Genomic DNA, 16,738 nt, shown 5'->3' on the forward strand with positions numbered 1-16,738 from the left:
ATGTAATTGTATATAAAGCAGGCAGCTATTAAAAGTATTTCTAATTTTTTTTATCTGAAGAAGCATATTCAGACTTTGTTCATATCTTAGATCAAATTATATGGAGGGCTGGCCAGATAGAAGGAAGTAATCCTGCTCGAACTTCTTCTGAAACCCCCAGGTCTCCTCCGTTTTCCTCCCTCCCAGATGACAATCCATTTTGATATTTGTAACGAACTGAAAACATTCTTTCTGTGAACTTCAGCTGACAAAAATATCGACAGTTGAAAGCATTTTCACGTGATAAAAATGAAATAAAGTTCCGGATAATGTTTTAGTCTTCCTTAGTCTGTGAAAGACTTTATCATGAAACTCTTAAGCTATTTATCAGTATGTAAAATTGAGTCAAAACTGAACTGTGTTCTTAACGAATACATCCAACAGTTCTTGAAATGGTTCCATGGTCTTGTTAACTTGCTCAAATTGATTTGTGGCTGGCAGTGGGCCTGTGATCATGCATTTTTGGGCGACTAAAGCTAATCAAATTGGTTTTAAAAAGTGCCATTGTATTCATTTAGGAATGTGATTACAAGGTACTTGAGACAAATTAGTACAGAAGGTTTACTTAAAAATAAATAAAAATGGAAAATACCAGGTCTTACAAAATATTGTGCAACTATCAAAATATTTATAGTTGCCATACTTTGTTGAATATCTGTCGTATATTAGTTTCTGCCTAATGTAGTTATGCCTAACATGCATTAATAATATGATGCACGCAACATATAATGCACTAATTTTCCCAATAGCCCTGTGAGGTGGGTATTATTAGCACCATTTTACACACGAGAGAACTGAGATTCACAGCTGTGGGTCTCCTGAGGTCACACTGTGAGGAAGTGTACGAGGCAGAAACCCAAGGACCCCCAGACCTACTCGAACCACTCTCCTGCATCGCTTCACTTTTGCAGATCAGATATAGTATACCAGCAATCGAACTTACTAACTAGGCTACCTTTTAAATCACCCTTCTTTTTTACTTAAAAAAAATTTTTTTTTTTAAATTTTTTTTCCAACGTTTATTTATTTTTGGGACAGAGAGAGACAGAGCATGAACGGGGGAGGGTCAGAGAGAGAGGGAGACACAGAATTGGAAACAGGCTCCAGGCTCTGAGCCATCAGCCCAGAGCCCGACGCGGGGCTCGAACTCACGGACCGCGAGATCGTGACCTGGCTGAAGTCGGACGCTTAACCGACTGCGCCACCCAGGCGCCCCTTAAAAAATTTTTAATGTGTATTTAGTTTTGAGAGAGAAGGGAAGACAGAACACGAGCAGGGGAGGGGAAGAAAGAAGGGGAGACACAGAATCCGAAGCAGGCTCCAGGCTCCAAGCTGTCAGCACAGAGCCTGACGCCGGGCTCGAACTCATGCACTGTGAGATCATGACCTGGGCCCAAGTCAGATGCTTAACCGACTGAGCCACCCAGGTGCCCCTTAAATTACTTTTAAGTGAAAGAAAAATTGTTCTGCGGTCTCTCATTTGCAGTCCACGAACCATGGGGTTTCCCGTTTTAGAAAGAGACAGATGGGGCGCCTGGGTGGCGCAGTCGGTTAAGCGTCCGACTTCAGCCAGGTCACGATCTCGCAGTCCGGGAGTTTGAGCCCCGCGTCGGGCTCTGGGCTGATGGCTCAGAGCCTGGAGCCTGTTTCCGATTCTGTGTCTCCCTCTCTCTCTGCCCCTCCCCCGTTCATGCTCTGTCTCTCTCCCAAAAAAATAAATAAACGTTGAAAAAAAATTAAAAAAAAAAAAAAAAAAAAAAAGAAAGAGACAGAGCTTCTGGGAGGGTGGCAGCAAGAAAACTGTACTTGATTCACCTTTTTCTACTTTTTCACTGAAGCAGCTATGATAATTCAGATGCCAAGTTACAACAACCAGAAAAGAAGGTTATCAGTCAATTATTTGCTATGATCTGGAAAGAACAACCCGTGAAGAAATACTGAGGTGGCAAAATAAATCCTCAACTTCTATTAGTCAAGGATGAACAAACAGAAAGATAACACGAAGCCAATAAAAATAGTCTGGTAGTTCATAAAGCTATATTGTCCAAGGACAATACCATGTAAGAAAAAGCATATGTAGAAAAGAAGAAAAATCAACTAGTCGATGTTTTCTTTGTGTTCTCGATAAATAGGAGTAAGCATGAGCTTGTGAAGCAAGAGTTGAGAAAGGAGATAAAAGTGGCCTCTGGAGTGCCAGCAGACATAAAAAAGGCTCTGACAGAGGCAGGAAGAGAATTCTGGAAAGCTAAAGCTGCCGTGGAAGAATTCAAATATTACCTTGAAAGTAATAAGGAGAACAGATAATGTAGAAAATCAAGTCAGTGATATAGAGGACCAACTCTATCTGTTGGAAATGCTGGGGAAAAGTGATTTTAAAAAATTAGAGGAATTTGATGTAGAGAACAGAAAACCAATTTTAGACAAGCAACATTCAGAAGAAAGAGACCAAAACGAAGGAAGGAATAAGGAAAGATACATAGAAGAAAACTTCCCTGAGCGAAAATCACCAACCACCATCATCATAACCATTGCAATCACATGAGTTGTGATCCAAGGAGCTTACCATCTTCTAGAATAAATTACTGATAGGGTAGCACATTCTTGTAGCTCTTTTTTTTTTTTTCCTAAGAATTAAAAAATGTAGCTTAACAAAGAGAAAAATTGTGCTGCCCTTAACTATTCTTTATAACATTTTATAAAAAATTCATAAGAAGGTTTTAAAAATGTAGAGTCTTGATGAACAATGTTAACCCAAGTGTTCTTACAGTTATACAAAAGGTGATTGTCTAACATGTTCATACTTAAAGGCAAAAGAAGGGCATTTTTAATCATGGAAGGATTTGAAAGAAAAACAGCACTTTGTGGATGCTAGGAAAATGTGCCTAAAGACATATGACAGCCGCTCAGAAGATGAGTCAAACACCATTACTCATGAATGGACAAATTCAGCCATTAAAGAACTATAGTGTAAACTGATTGGGAATTGAGCAAAAAAATGTTGATTCTAGATAATTGTTACAGTTATGATTACAAAATTAAATGCAAAAGTAACATGAGAGAAAAAATATTTAATGTAAAAATTCGTAAAGTTTTGATTTCACAAATTATATTTATAAAGATTGGAAAATGAAGATAATTAAAAGTATTCTAATTTCTTTTATTACTCTGAGAATTATTGCAGGGTACTTAAATTTTAACATAATTTAAAAATTATAGCTTCAAATATGTTTTTGAAAAATTTGAAGTAGGTGTAAAGACATTTAATCAGGAATATATTCAGTTGCCAACACATGATAGCCGACTAAGAGTATACTCAATCATAGGGATTTACTTTTCTCTTGTAATAATAATTCTAGATAGAGGTAGCTGGTTGTTGGTGTTGTTTCAGTAGCTAAATAATCCTGGGAGATACATCTCCATGTCTTGGTCCTGCCCTCCTGCTCACAAGGTAACTGCTGTGGCTCCAGCCAATTGACTGCATCCAGGAAGGGAGAAACGGAAAGTGGAGAATCAGACACTCTAGCATAACTGTGCTTCATCTTACTGGCCAGAACTCTATCAAGTGGCTCTGTCAACTGTTACTGGATAGAGTGAGCATTAAATAAATATTTGCTAAATAACTTCATGACTAAAACAAAGCAACTAAAATAGGCCAAGCATATATTTTAATAAGATAAACACAGTAAAATCGAGTTGAAAAACACAAACAAAAATACACCTAAAATAGAAGGACACAGAAGTGAACAGAAGTAGAATTGTTGTAGGAAAATGTACTGAAAGATTAAGGAAGGCTCCAAAAATCAAGGACAAAGATAGATAATATAGTTTAGCAGGATTAAATAATAAATATTAGTTAACAAGAATGAATTAATATATACCTATTGAAAGTCGAACATACATGTAGAATGTTCACAAAACAAATACAGGACTTTTAAGGAGACAAAGAAAATCTCAACAGATTTCAAAATACAAATATGGCATAATTATATTTCCTGACAACGTTGACTTTTCCTCAAATTTAAATAACTAAAACAAACACATACATTTAACCACATGATAATTTCTTTAAAATTTCTTAAGTAACTCCTGAGCTAAAGAGAACATAAAATTATCACTACAGATCATGAGCAGATACTGAGAAAGTTATTTGGAAAATTATGGGGGTGCCTGGGTTAAGGCACAGTTGGTTAAGGGTCTGATTCTTGATCTCAGCTCAGGTCTTGATCTCAGGGTTGTGAGTTCAAGCCCCATGTTGGGCTCTGCACTGGGTGTGAAGCCTTACATTAAAAAAAAAAAAAAAAAGAAAATTATGATGTGAAATGAATATTATATTTATAGTCAAAATCAGTACTTTATATACTTTCATGGTTAAGTAGGAAAGAGGGAGGGTGACAGTTTTATGTTTCAAAAGCAACCAAACAAATTTAAGTAAAATAGGGAAAATAAATAATAAGGACAAAAGTAGATATTAAAGAATTAGAGAAGGAGAAACAGAATAATTGGTGCTGATGAATACTTATAAAATAGATCAAGGATAATCAAGGAAAAGTGGGAGAGTACTCAAAAATAAAATTGAGAAATAGGAGAGGGGCTATAAAACAGATACGGTGGAGAAGAAAATTATTAGAGATTTATTTGCAGAATTTGTGGCAATAAGCTTGAAAATCTGAATGATGTGGACTGAAAATATAGTTGACTTGATGTGATTAGAAAAATAAATAGAAGACTATATAGAAAAATTAGCTTTGGAGGAAAATAAGTAAGACATCAAAGACTTATTTCCACAAAGACTTTTGTCTTATTGGCAATTTTTTCCTCAATTGTCAAGGCAATTGATAAATGGACAGCTATGAAAATCATGTATTTATATTTATTTTTATGAAGTTTTTAAATTCCAGTATAGTTGACATAGAGTGTTCTGTTAGTTTCATGTTACAATATAGTGATTGAATGCCTCCATACTTCAATCAGTGCTATTCACATCATTTATTATGCTAATTTAACCTTGGTATCAATACCTGAATGAGGTAAAAACAAACAGCATCGCTACAGAACTGAGATTTTCAGTGTTTTTTTTCCCCAGCTACCTACATTTAATTTATTGGGAATATTTGTTCAAATTTCAGATTCCTGGGCCCCTTTCTTCCCCCATTGGATCAGAATCTTTAGGGATGGGGGCCCAGGAAAATGGCTTCAAATTCTCATTATCAATTTAATATAGCAAAGTATATAAAAGTTCCTGGGTGGCTCAGTCAGTTAAGTGTCCAACTCTTGATTCCAACTCAGGTCATGATCTTAGGGTTGTGAGACTGAGTTCTGTGTTGGGCTCCACACTGGTGTGGAATCTGCTTAAGATCCTCTTTGTGTCTGTCTCTCCCTCTGCCCCTTCCCCACCTCTTACACCTCCTCTCTCTCTCTCTCAAAAAAAAAAAAAAAAAAAAAGAAGGAACATGGAAAAGTCAAACAGTGTAGCGAGTACTTGGTGAAAAAAATGTCCTCGTCCTTCTCCCTCTCCACCATCCCATCCATCTTATCCAAGTCCTGTCCCCCAAGGTAACATTTTGGTATGAACAACAAAAAAGATGCACGTGCTTGTATCTATCTTTATCTACCCACCTTCACTGTATCTACAAAAGCTGCCAGTATATACTCTTTCTTCTTCATTTTGCTTTCCTTCATTTAATAATTTGTATTGGAAATTTTCCGTATCAGGACACAGAAGTCTATTTCTTTTTCTAATGGCAACATACTATTCCGTCCGAAGGATATGTCTTAAAATGCTGATCGATGGTAAATATATTGGTTGTTTTGGTTTGCTTTTGCACTTTCTTTAATTTTTTTAAATGTGTATTTATTGTTGAAGGAGAGACGGACAGAGCGCGAGCTGGGGAGGGGCAGAGAGAGAAGGAGGCACAGAACCTGAAGGAGGCTTCAGGCTCTGAGCTGTGAGCACAGAGCCCTATGCGGGGCTCAAACTCGCAAGTCATGAGATCATGACCTGAGCCAAAGTCAGACGCCCAACCAACTGAGCTACCCAGGGGCTTCGGCTTTTGCACTTTCTCTATATATTTTGTGAATATATCCATAGGGTAAAGTCTTAGCAGTGGAATTGCTGGATCTAATGTACATGGATGTTTAAGTTGATAATTATTGCCAAACCCTTCTTTAGAAACAGCAAGGAATATAAGTGCCTAGTTTCCCCTCTCTTTGCCAGGACTGGATGTCATCACCACACGTTTGGAATTTTGCTATATTAATAGACTTAAAATAATATCGATTTTAGTTTTGAATTGTGTTTCTTTAATTATCAAAGAGTTTGGGAACGGTTTCAAATTATATTGTCCACTTATAGTATTTTTGCCCCCTGTAAATTACCTGTTTGTAACTATTGTTCTCTTTACTATTGGATTTCTTCTCTTTTTTGTCACTGATTGCTTGAGCACTTTGTAAAATACAGAATTGATCTGCCAGTTTGATATTTTTAACAAATTTCTACTTGTCTTTTGGCTAGGGGGCATTTTTTTTTTCTGTTACAGAATCAAAGGTATTCAAAAATCAAATCTATCTTTCTTTTTTAAAAATGTTTTTCGAAGTTTATTTATTTATTTTGAGAAACAGAGAGAGCAAGTGGGGGAGGGGCAGAGAGAGAGAGGGAGACAGAATCCCAAGCAGACTCCCCACTGGCAGTGCAGAGCCCCGACTGGGGCTGGAACTCATGAACCACGAAATCATGACCTGAGCCAAAACCAAAAATGGGATGCTTCACCGACTGAGCCACCCAGGCACCCCTCAAATCTATCTTTCTTTTCTGTCATGGCTTCTGAGTTGTGCGGTCTTCATTTTCGGATTGTTCTCCAGGTGACTCTTCTGCTGTTTCACATCTGAGAGCCTCTACCAATAGACTGACCTCAATTATAAAGATGTATGTGAAAATCCATATTTCTGTAAAGAATTGGTGAGCTCACCCACTATAATGCAATAGTCTATCTTGAAATTCAAGAATGCTTTAATATGGATTTCATAGCAATATTTTATATTAATATATTAACATATTATTTTATTAAGATATTAATATTATTTTATAGCAGTATTTCCAAAGAGACAAATATAGTAATTTCAGCTTATGTGAAAATATATGATACAATGTAACTGATTTCTTACAGAAAGAAAAGGAAACTCTTAGAAAACTAAAAACAACATTTCTGTAGATGATTAAGAATAACTGTCATGAAATATCAGCCAGCATAATGTTTAATGGTGAAGCACTAAGGACAATTCCAATTAAAGTTGGAAAGCTGAACAGAACTCCTGCCACTGACATCATTATTTCACATTGTTATGAACATAATGTCCAGCACAACGTGCTAGAAAATGGAAAAAGGGTGCATGAATATTCGATGAGAGAACGAAATTATTACAATTTGCACAGGACATAAGTAAATATAGAGAAAATTCAAGAAAATTCAATTGAAAATTTCTTAGAATTAATGGTATTTCAGAAAGGAAATTTTTTTTTAACGTTTATTCATTTTGAGAGACAGGGAGAGTGAGCACAAGCAGGGGAGAGGCAGAGAGCGGGGGACAGGATCCAAAGCGGGCCTCACACTGACAGCAGTGAGCCCAATGTGGGGCTCAAACCCGTGAACTGAACCGTGAGATCATGACCTGAGTCAAGATCAAGAGTCTGACACTCAACCGACTGAGCCACCCAGGTGCCCCAGAAAAGAAATGTTTGAGTCCCTCAGGCTGTTATAAGAAAATAGCATAAACTAAGGTTTCAACGATGCACATTTATTTCTCGAAGTTCTGGAGGCTGGAAAGTCTAAGATCAAGGTGCCGGCAGATTCGGTGTCTCGAAAGAGCCTATTTCCTGGTTCATAAACAGCTGTCTTCTCCCTGTGACCTCACATGGTAAAAACGGGCAAGAGAATTCTCTCGATTTCTTTTCTAAGGGCAATAGTCCCACTAATCACGAGGGCTCTGCTTTTGAGACCTAATTACCTCCCAAAGCCCCACTTCCAAATACCATCACATTGGGGGTTAGGTTTCATTACCTTATGAATTTGGGGGTTGGGACACAAATATTCAGTCTATTCAGGGAGGCTACAGGAAGTAAAGCTAGGAAGAAACTACTTTTTTCTGTAGACAAATAATAACCAATTAGGAGAATTAATCGAGAAAAAGTTTTTAGTTTCTTTCAGAATAATAATAAGCAAATGCTAAATCATTGCAATAACCTGAACAAAATATGTGTGGAGTTTATGTGAAGAAATTTCAAAATCCAGCGAAATCCAGCTAAAGATGTAAAAGTAAACTTAAAGGGATAGATTTCTCATGCTCTTAAATGGGATGGTTAGAGACTTTATAGGTATTACTTCTCAGGTTAATTTTTATGCTTAATATTATTTCGGTGAAAAATCTCAATTTTGGAGGGTAATTTGGTAAATGATTCTGATGTTACTTTCAAAGAGTAAAGGGCGTGGGAATAACACACATTATCTTCTAAAAGAAGAGCAGTGCTGAGGGAGACTTTAATTTATTAGATTTCAAAATGCTTAATGATGATAATTGCAATTAAACGACACTTGTATCGAGGCAAGTTTCAAAGTACACTCAGTTCACGGTGCCTTATCTGAAACTCTTGGGGCCAGATGTGTTTTGGAATTTAAAATTTGTATTTTAGAAAGGTGATTTCATTGTATCCTAAATCATATTTAATACATCCACTGGAGTCTGGGCCAGTACCCCATAGCCAAATACACTGATATTTCTGCAATGAAACTGAGCAGGGTATGTCAAAACTGTAAATGGCCTCCTACTGACATGGGTCGTATTTTTTTCCCAAATGAATGTCGGCACCAAACTCCTGATAAGAAGCTTTTGTTTTTCAGAACTTTGGGCTTCGTGGGTTATAGATTGTGGGCCTGTATGTATGTACGTATGTCACAGGCTGTGTTCCTGGGACTCTGAGATGGTAATTAGGTCGCAAGACATTGGTAGGGAGTGCTCTTAGGATCAGCATGGAGGGAGTACGGGATGGGAGTGAAATCAGGCAAAGGGAGAAATTGAGCTATGATTCGGTCTCAAACAAACTTCAGCCACATAGAGGGCTGTGGGGCGGTGAGTGGTCAGAATTCTCCTTAGTTGAAGGGAAGGGACCTTTGTAGTCCCCTATCAACCAAACACTGGGTGAGGGCTGCCCCTGGAAGGAGTTGGGACCCAGGGCCGGGCAGTTTTATCCTGCTGAAGCAATTTCCAGAGAGGCTTGGCAGCTAAGGGCTGTTTCCCTGCAGCTGGAGGAGGAAGGGGAGTCTGGGGACCCCTCAAAGTGTCTACTGCATGTATGGGAAAGTAACATGTGACAAAGAAACATCACAAACAAATGCATTCGTCAATAAATAGTTTGGAGAAGGATGTCCAGTAAAATCGTCATTTCATACTATGTGTAAAATAAACACAGCATGAATTATAAAGTTAAATAAAAAAGAATAAAGCAAGGCAGCTAAGAAATATGAATACATATTCTCTGTTCTTTAAAGTGGAGAAGGAATTAGAACCATAAGAGCATGGAGGAAATGACAAAGTAAAAGCAAAGATTTGAGGACAATTATACTAAAAATTTTAAATATTAAAATCATCAACAAAATTAAAAGATCAAAAACAAATGGAGAAAAACATTTGCAACACAGATAGCAAAGAATTAATATACAAATGTATGTACATGTGTATAAATATATAGCTCACCTAAAGGTCATAAGAATAGCTCATATAAATAAGAATCTCTAGTAGAAAAATGGGCAGAATTATAAATTTAGTTCTATAAGCACATGAAAAATGTTCACAAAATAAATTCAAAGAAATCTTAATGAAAACATTGGATTATCACATTTTTACCTCTGTAAAGTTCTAATCTTTATAAAATATAATTTTTTTAATGCTTATTTTTTTTTTGAGAGAGAAAGAGACACAGAGCTCAAGCAGAGGAGGGACAGAAAGAGGGAGACACAGAATCTGAAGCAAACTCCAGGCTCCGAGCTGTCAGCACAGAGCCCGGCGCAGGGCTCGAACTCACGAGCTATGAGATCCTGACCTGAGCCAAAGTCTGATGCTCAACTGACTGAGCCACCCAGGCGCCCCTATAAAACATAACTTTTAATGTTGGCCAGTGTCTGCTACTCAAATTACCAGTAGAAGTTTAAATCATTGCCACTTGCCTGGAAGATTTTTCTGTCTGTTCTAATGGCTGATCTCATTTATTTGTTATACCCACTCTCAGAACATCTCCTTCTGGACTGGACTCAGACTCAGGGGTGGAAACCTTCAGGGAGGACAGCCTCTGTCTCTCCGTCTCTTGGCAATCTGTTCCTGGCAGGGCTTTTTTTTTTTTTTTTTTTTTTTGGCCCCTTCATTTTCTTGGTCAAAAGTTTAACATATTCTGCAGCCTCTTCCTTATTTTTCTTCATATGCTTTTCTTCAGAGCAATACAGCCATGGTTGTGTTGCAGGACACGGGGAGTGACAAGACGCTGAATCCACGGCACTTTGGTCCACACTAGGTTTCTTACCATCCTTGTTAAGGGGCTGTCTCACAACATACTGGTGGCAGCATCTTCTTTAGGGAGACTGAAAGGTTTGTGGATTCCGCCAGCTTTTTTGGATCCCAGATGATGAGATAAGTAATACCAGTGACTCCAGGAATATCCTTCCCCCACTTTTTTCACAATGACCAGGTTGAGAACCCCCAGATTGGCCTCCATGGTGCCACCCGGGACAGATGTGTGCTTCCTTTCTCCAGTCCTCCTTGCCCGGGAACAGGAAGGCCCCTTTCTCAGTAGCAGGTGGACACGGCCATGGGTGGAGACACCCTGCTTCGTGGTGAAACCTTGCTTGTCATTCCCGCCAGTAATTCGGACCACGGCTGGCGGTCCATTCTTCCATTCCATTCCATTCCATTCTTCGCTCAGAGCATTAGCAGCAACTTCTGTGGCCACACGCTCCTCAGAAAAGGTAAGGAGTTTGCAAACATCATCCACATCAATGAGTTTCTGGCAGCCAGTGGCTGGGAAACAGGTTCAGCTTCATCCCAAAGAGCCCACTGCCTCTGAGGAGCCATGAAAAAGAGCTGGAAAATTTTTGGATAATTGATTCAAGACCCTTAAAAACTTTGTACCCCTTTACCCTGAAGTTCTTTTTTTTCTCTGAAAGACATTTTTTTATTTAAATAATTTATTTATTAAAAATTTTTAATGTTTATTTATTTTTGAGACAGAGAGAGAGAGAGAGAGAGAGCACTAGCAGGGGAGAGCAGAGAGAGAGAGGGGGGCACAGAATCCGAAACAGGCTCTAGGCTCTGAGCTGTCAGCACAGAGCCTGACATGGGACTGGAACCCACAAGCCGTGAGATCATGACCTGAGCCAAAGTTGGATGCTTAACTGACTGAGCCACCCAGGTGCCTCAGAAATTCATTTTTTAAAATGTTTACTTATTTTGAAAGAGAGTGCATGAGCTGGGGAGGGGCAGAGAGAGAGAGGGAGAGAGAGACTCCCAAGCAGACTCTGAGCTCTTAGCTTAGAGCCTGACTCAGGACTTGATTTCATGAAACGTGAGACCATGACCTGAGTCGAAAGCAAACTGAGCCACCCAGGCGCCCCCGAAATTTATCTTTAAAGGAACCTCTCCTAAGGAAAAACTCAGCAATTCAAAGAAACATTTGTGAAGGAGGATTTTCACGGCCATATTATATAAAATAAGCAAAGAATTGGAAACGATATCTCAATAATATAGAAATGCTTAATAAATGACTATGCATGCATAAAATCAAATGTTCTAGAGACATTAGAAAAACTAAATGATATAAAAATGTTTACAAGATTGTGTAAAGAAAATTTAAGATATAAAACTATACAAGGAACATCTATCTACTGTGTATCTATCATCTATCTATCTATCGATCTATCTATGCATCTATCATCTATCTATCTATCTATCTATCTATCTATCTATCTATCTATCCATCCATCTATCCATCTATTCATCACCTGTCTTCTGCCACCTTAGAAAAGAGAATAAAAAATAAGTTAATAGTGCTTAGCTCTGAGTGTTGGAGAATAGCTAATTTACATTTCCTATAGGGCCCCGTCTTGGGCTGTAAATGTCAAAGAGGACTTCCTTAGTGCGGTACCACCCACAGGGAATTGTAAAGACAGCAGAAGCTGGCGAGGAAGCCTTGCCCTCTTCCTGTAGCTTGAGCCAATCTGGAACTGAGATACTGACCTTACTTGGTCTGGAGGCTCCCAGTCTCTTAAAAGCTCCGGCAAACAATTACCTTCTCTTACAACGCCTGCATCCTGTCCCCAAGCCACGTTATACACTCAGGCCATCGCAGTATTAATGACACAAGCCAACAAAGTCTAATGCACACACAGGCCATTGATCAGTGGAGGAGACCTGGCCAGTCTTTGTATTTTTGCCTTGGCTCTAGTCCTTCCCAAGGCTTCCAAGGTTAACCTCTCTATGCCCTTCCTGCTAACAAACTAATGGATACTCAGCAAGTGCAGCCCAAACCAAATATTAGACTGTTAGTCAGACTGGAATGTTCCCTCAGTCATGTATATGAATAGTGTTTGCAGTTTGGGGTTATCCACATGACCCGCCTCTCATTATCACGGACGACAAAGAACCAACTGTATTCATAACCATATGAACGTTACTCACACAGGCCGGATTTTATAAGCAAGAAAAAACAGAGAAAGGGGGGGAAAAAGATGAAAATAAATGGAGAGAGGGGTGGGGGCTGAGAGAAAGAAACAAGTGAGAGATTTTTAACCGGAAGGGATTGAAAGGGCAGTCCACAGTTCCAGCCCCATCATCTCCTGGTTTCCTTGTCTTGCTAATCAAGGGCAAAGCAAGAGGTATCAGGTCAGAGATGGGACTAGAGCTCATTCAGGGCCTCCAGCCCTTAGTAGGCTGTGCGTGGTCCGTGTTGCCCTGAGAGTCGTGGGAAGAAGAGACAGACTGGGTGAGAGTTGAAGGAGACAAGTGGAGTTTTGATGGACGTGAAGCTGAAACCGGGCCCTGGTTTTCCAAATGAACAGGAAATGTCATCGCTTCCGTCTTCTGACCCCTTTTACAGTCAGTACAGCTGCTCACAAGTGGGTGTACATGTCTCGCTTTTGCCACATCCTCTTGGCCTCTGTCGGGGCCCCTCGAGGCCTCGGTGTGGCCCGTGTTTACCTCTGATGTGATGGCTCGGGGAAATCACTTCTCTGCTGCCATGCTCTGTCACCGTGCAGTTCGCTGTCACCTTGCAGCTCCCCTCTGGCCCCACTGGGCTGGCCAGTGGACTTAAGTCCTGTCTTGTCCGAGAGCTGCTGTGGCCGAACTCTCTTGAGCCCCATGCCTCAGACCATACAGTCTAAAAGGACCAGTGTCTGGGGTGCCTAGCTCTCTTCCCGGGTCAGGCAAGCGTAGTGGGTGTCTGAGAACCCTGATCTTTTTCTTGACGGTGCATCAGCAAAGGCCCTCCTTGGACAGGAGCAGCTCTTCTTTTTATTTAGAGGGTGTATGTTTGGCAGAGTCCAGAGAAATTCAGATCTACTTTCCCTCCGTCCTTCCCGAAGGAGATCACAATTCCCGTGGGCCTTGAAGCTGCGAGGACCAGGTCTATGTCTGAAACATCCTCCTAGGAATTGGCAAACCTTTGGGGCTTGATCTAGTTTAAACGCTTACCTATCATGTGGTCCCGAGGATCCTGGCCAGGACCGCAGGCAGGCCTCCTGACAACTCTGAGAATTCCAAGTAGACAGCCCGTGCGTCTCCTTTAGTTACTGAAAAGTCGCAGATGTGGGGGGCAAGAGTGGCTCCGGTCTTCCTCAGCCCTCTGCTCGCTTCCTGCCATCGTCTCCTTACTGGCACCCTCCTCCATAGCATTGCATCAGTGCCTGGAAATCTTATTTTTCCCAACGCATCACCCTTCACAGTGCTATCAAAGCAGCAGCTGGAAAGGGCAACGGATGACATTGTTCCCCATTTCCAGGGCTCGTCACTGCCTGGAGCTGCATACAGGACACTTGGGTCTGTCCCCGACTTCCCATCTCAGCTCCTGATCCTGCCTGCATCTGCCCTTAAGTTGTGGCCTCTGATCCAATCTGATATCCGTTATTTTGTTCCTTTCACTCCCTCTGCCCAGATAAGCATGGTTATTCTCGACTGGGTGAAATCTTAGTGACTGTTCAAAGCCGGTTCAAGTGCCATGGCTTTTGGGAGGGAGTATTGTAGAGTCCAAGGTGCACTAGCTCTGGGAACATTAGGAAATGTGTTATGTTTATCTTTACTTAACTTTAAATTGTGCAAAAAAAAAAAAAAAATCTACCTCATAAGATGGATGAAAGGATCAACAAATTCATGTATGTAAAGCAACCAGTCTGGTACCTCTCAAGAGGAGACAATAGCCTTTTACCACCTTTTTGCCTTTCCTATGGCTTATTAGCCATAGTTTCCGTTCTTTGAAGGCCTTTCCAAACCCTTGGAGGGGTTAACTGTGCTCTTGTGCCCCCTGCCCTGTTCTCCAGAACGTGCTGCTCTTGCTGGGGGGGGGTGAGGGAGCCCTTTGAAGGCGGGACCGTGTCTTTTCCCTATTCCCAGCTCTGGCTCTGGCTCTAGCCCAAGGCAAGGAAGGACTCAAAAACCCTGAATGAACTAGTGGGAGGTACAGGCGACCTCTCCAGGGGAAGGCAAAGACTGAGTGCAGGCCTTGTGTTGTGTCTTAGTTGTGTCTTAGTGGAAACCAAGAGCTATTCTCCATCGACTTCCTCGATCCTCGGCCACAGTGGAAAAAACGTCATGACTCAGAGAATCTTGGGGTGTCAGAGAGCTGGAAAGGGTGTCGGGGATCACCAGAGTTTGAAACTCGGAGTGGTGCAGGCTCTGGTCCCAGGTCCCAAAGGCGTGACAGACGAAGCTGGGCCCAGACATCTTACATTCAGGGTTCTGGGCCAGGGCTCTCCCTGCTCCCTGCTTTTTGCTTGCCCCAAACCTCAGGGAAGAGAGAGGGATGCTGACTCGGCAGGAGTGCTTACGAAATTCTCATTATCCCGAATATTTCCAAACTGCACACCTTCAGAGGGCCCAGGATAGAGCCTTGACCCGCCTGACTGGCTGGACGTAAGTGTTTTGTAATGCTTCTGAGAAGGTGGAGGAATTATGTGCCTCTCTGAGACTCCTCATCTGATAGGACCACGCAACTCCCCACCTCCAAGTGCTTCCCAAACACTAACTCCTCTGCCCTCCGAAGCATCCTGCTAAGGAGGGGATATTGCTCCTCCATCTAAGGAGAAAACCCAAGGCCCGAAGTGAAACCGTTTCCCTAGGATGCCTCAGCGAGTCAGTGGGAGGGCTTTAAATAGAACCCCCGCCCCACCCCCACCCTACCACTCCCACCTCCTACCCATTAGACCACACTCTCTTCTGAGCACAGGAACGTAAGCCCTGTACATTCCTTCTAAGGACAAAATGTGCCCCTTGGAATTAGCTGCAGGATTCCAGATTGAGCGGGGTGAGTGAGGGAGGGAGGGGGAGGGAGGACCCGGAAGTTGGAAGTGTCTTTCTTTCCTTCTCTGTTTGGACTACGGATTGGCAGGGAGCCAGAGTGTCAGGGGAAGGTGAGCTACTCCTGAGACTTGGTGCATTTAAATGGTTACCGTCTCCCTAACCCCCGCCATGGCATTGGTGCTGGGGGCCAATGCTACTTGCCTGGCTAGTGATGGAAAGCGAGGGGAGCTCAGTGTTTCAGATCCCATTTAATAAAGTTTGCTTCTCACGGAGAAAGCCAGAAAGACAATACCTTGTTTACTCCTTAAAATAGCTCTGCGAGGTTATTATCATCTTTTCACAGCTGAGGATACCGAGCCTCTAAGACAAGAAGTAAGTTGCCCGGTTGACTCAGCTGTCAGTGGCTAAATTCATGATAGAAGTCCAATGAGTTTGGTCCTTACGTGTGTTCTTTTCTCTTCACCAGTGCTTCCAAGAGTGTGGTCTCTGAACCAACAGCAACTGGGGAATTGTTAGAAAAGTAAATACTTGGGCCCCAACCCAGTTTTACAAATCAGAAAGTCCGGGGGAAGGGATCTGGCAGGCTGTTCTAACAAGCACTCGAGGGGATTCTGATGAAGTTTGAGAACCGCGGTCTCTCCACGGTGCTGCCTGGAGAAGCAGGAACTCCCAAAAGGGAGAGGAGTAGTGGGTGAAGGAAGCCTGAAGGTGGCAGAGAACAGCCCGGACAGGACAATGTGTCCCCAAAGAGGACAGGGCAGGCTCAGAGGAGCTGTCTCCCTGCCCCACTGTGGGAAACATGGGCAGGTGAACGGCATCACAGTGAAGGTGCTACCTGAGGTTCCGGAGAGGCACGTGGTGGGAGGGCATTAAAATAAACCAGTGGCAAATGCAGTCTTCTGTGATGCTGCAGGTCCCCATGCGTCCACAGGGGCTAATAGGAAGGAGACAGATGCAGAAAGGAAATGGACACTTGATACAGAGAAGAACAGGGAAAAGCAGAACAGGGAAAGAAAGGAAAGGGAAACATAGAGTAGGCTCTGGTAGAAAAATCTGGACAGGAAATATGGATGCCCTTTGTGAATTGAATGCCTTGCCCTGCATGGAAGCCTTCTGGATTGCTTTAAATTTCTGCTGCTTTTTTTGATGT

General features: G+C 41.5%; 1 pseudogene; it reads right to left on the reverse strand.

Annotated features, from left to right (window-relative positions):
• Positions 1-10,343: 10,343 nt before the first annotated feature.
• LOC123585925 lies at positions 10,344-11,120 on the reverse strand (annotated as a pseudogene).
• Between the last annotated feature and the right edge of the window lie 5,618 nt (positions 11,121-16,738).

The sequence above is a fragment of the Leopardus geoffroyi genome, chromosome C3, assembly GCF_018350155.1.
Source record: "Leopardus geoffroyi isolate Oge1 chromosome C3, O.geoffroyi_Oge1_pat1.0, whole genome shotgun sequence".
Classification (NCBI taxonomy): Eukaryota; Metazoa; Chordata; class Mammalia; order Carnivora; family Felidae; genus Leopardus; species Leopardus geoffroyi.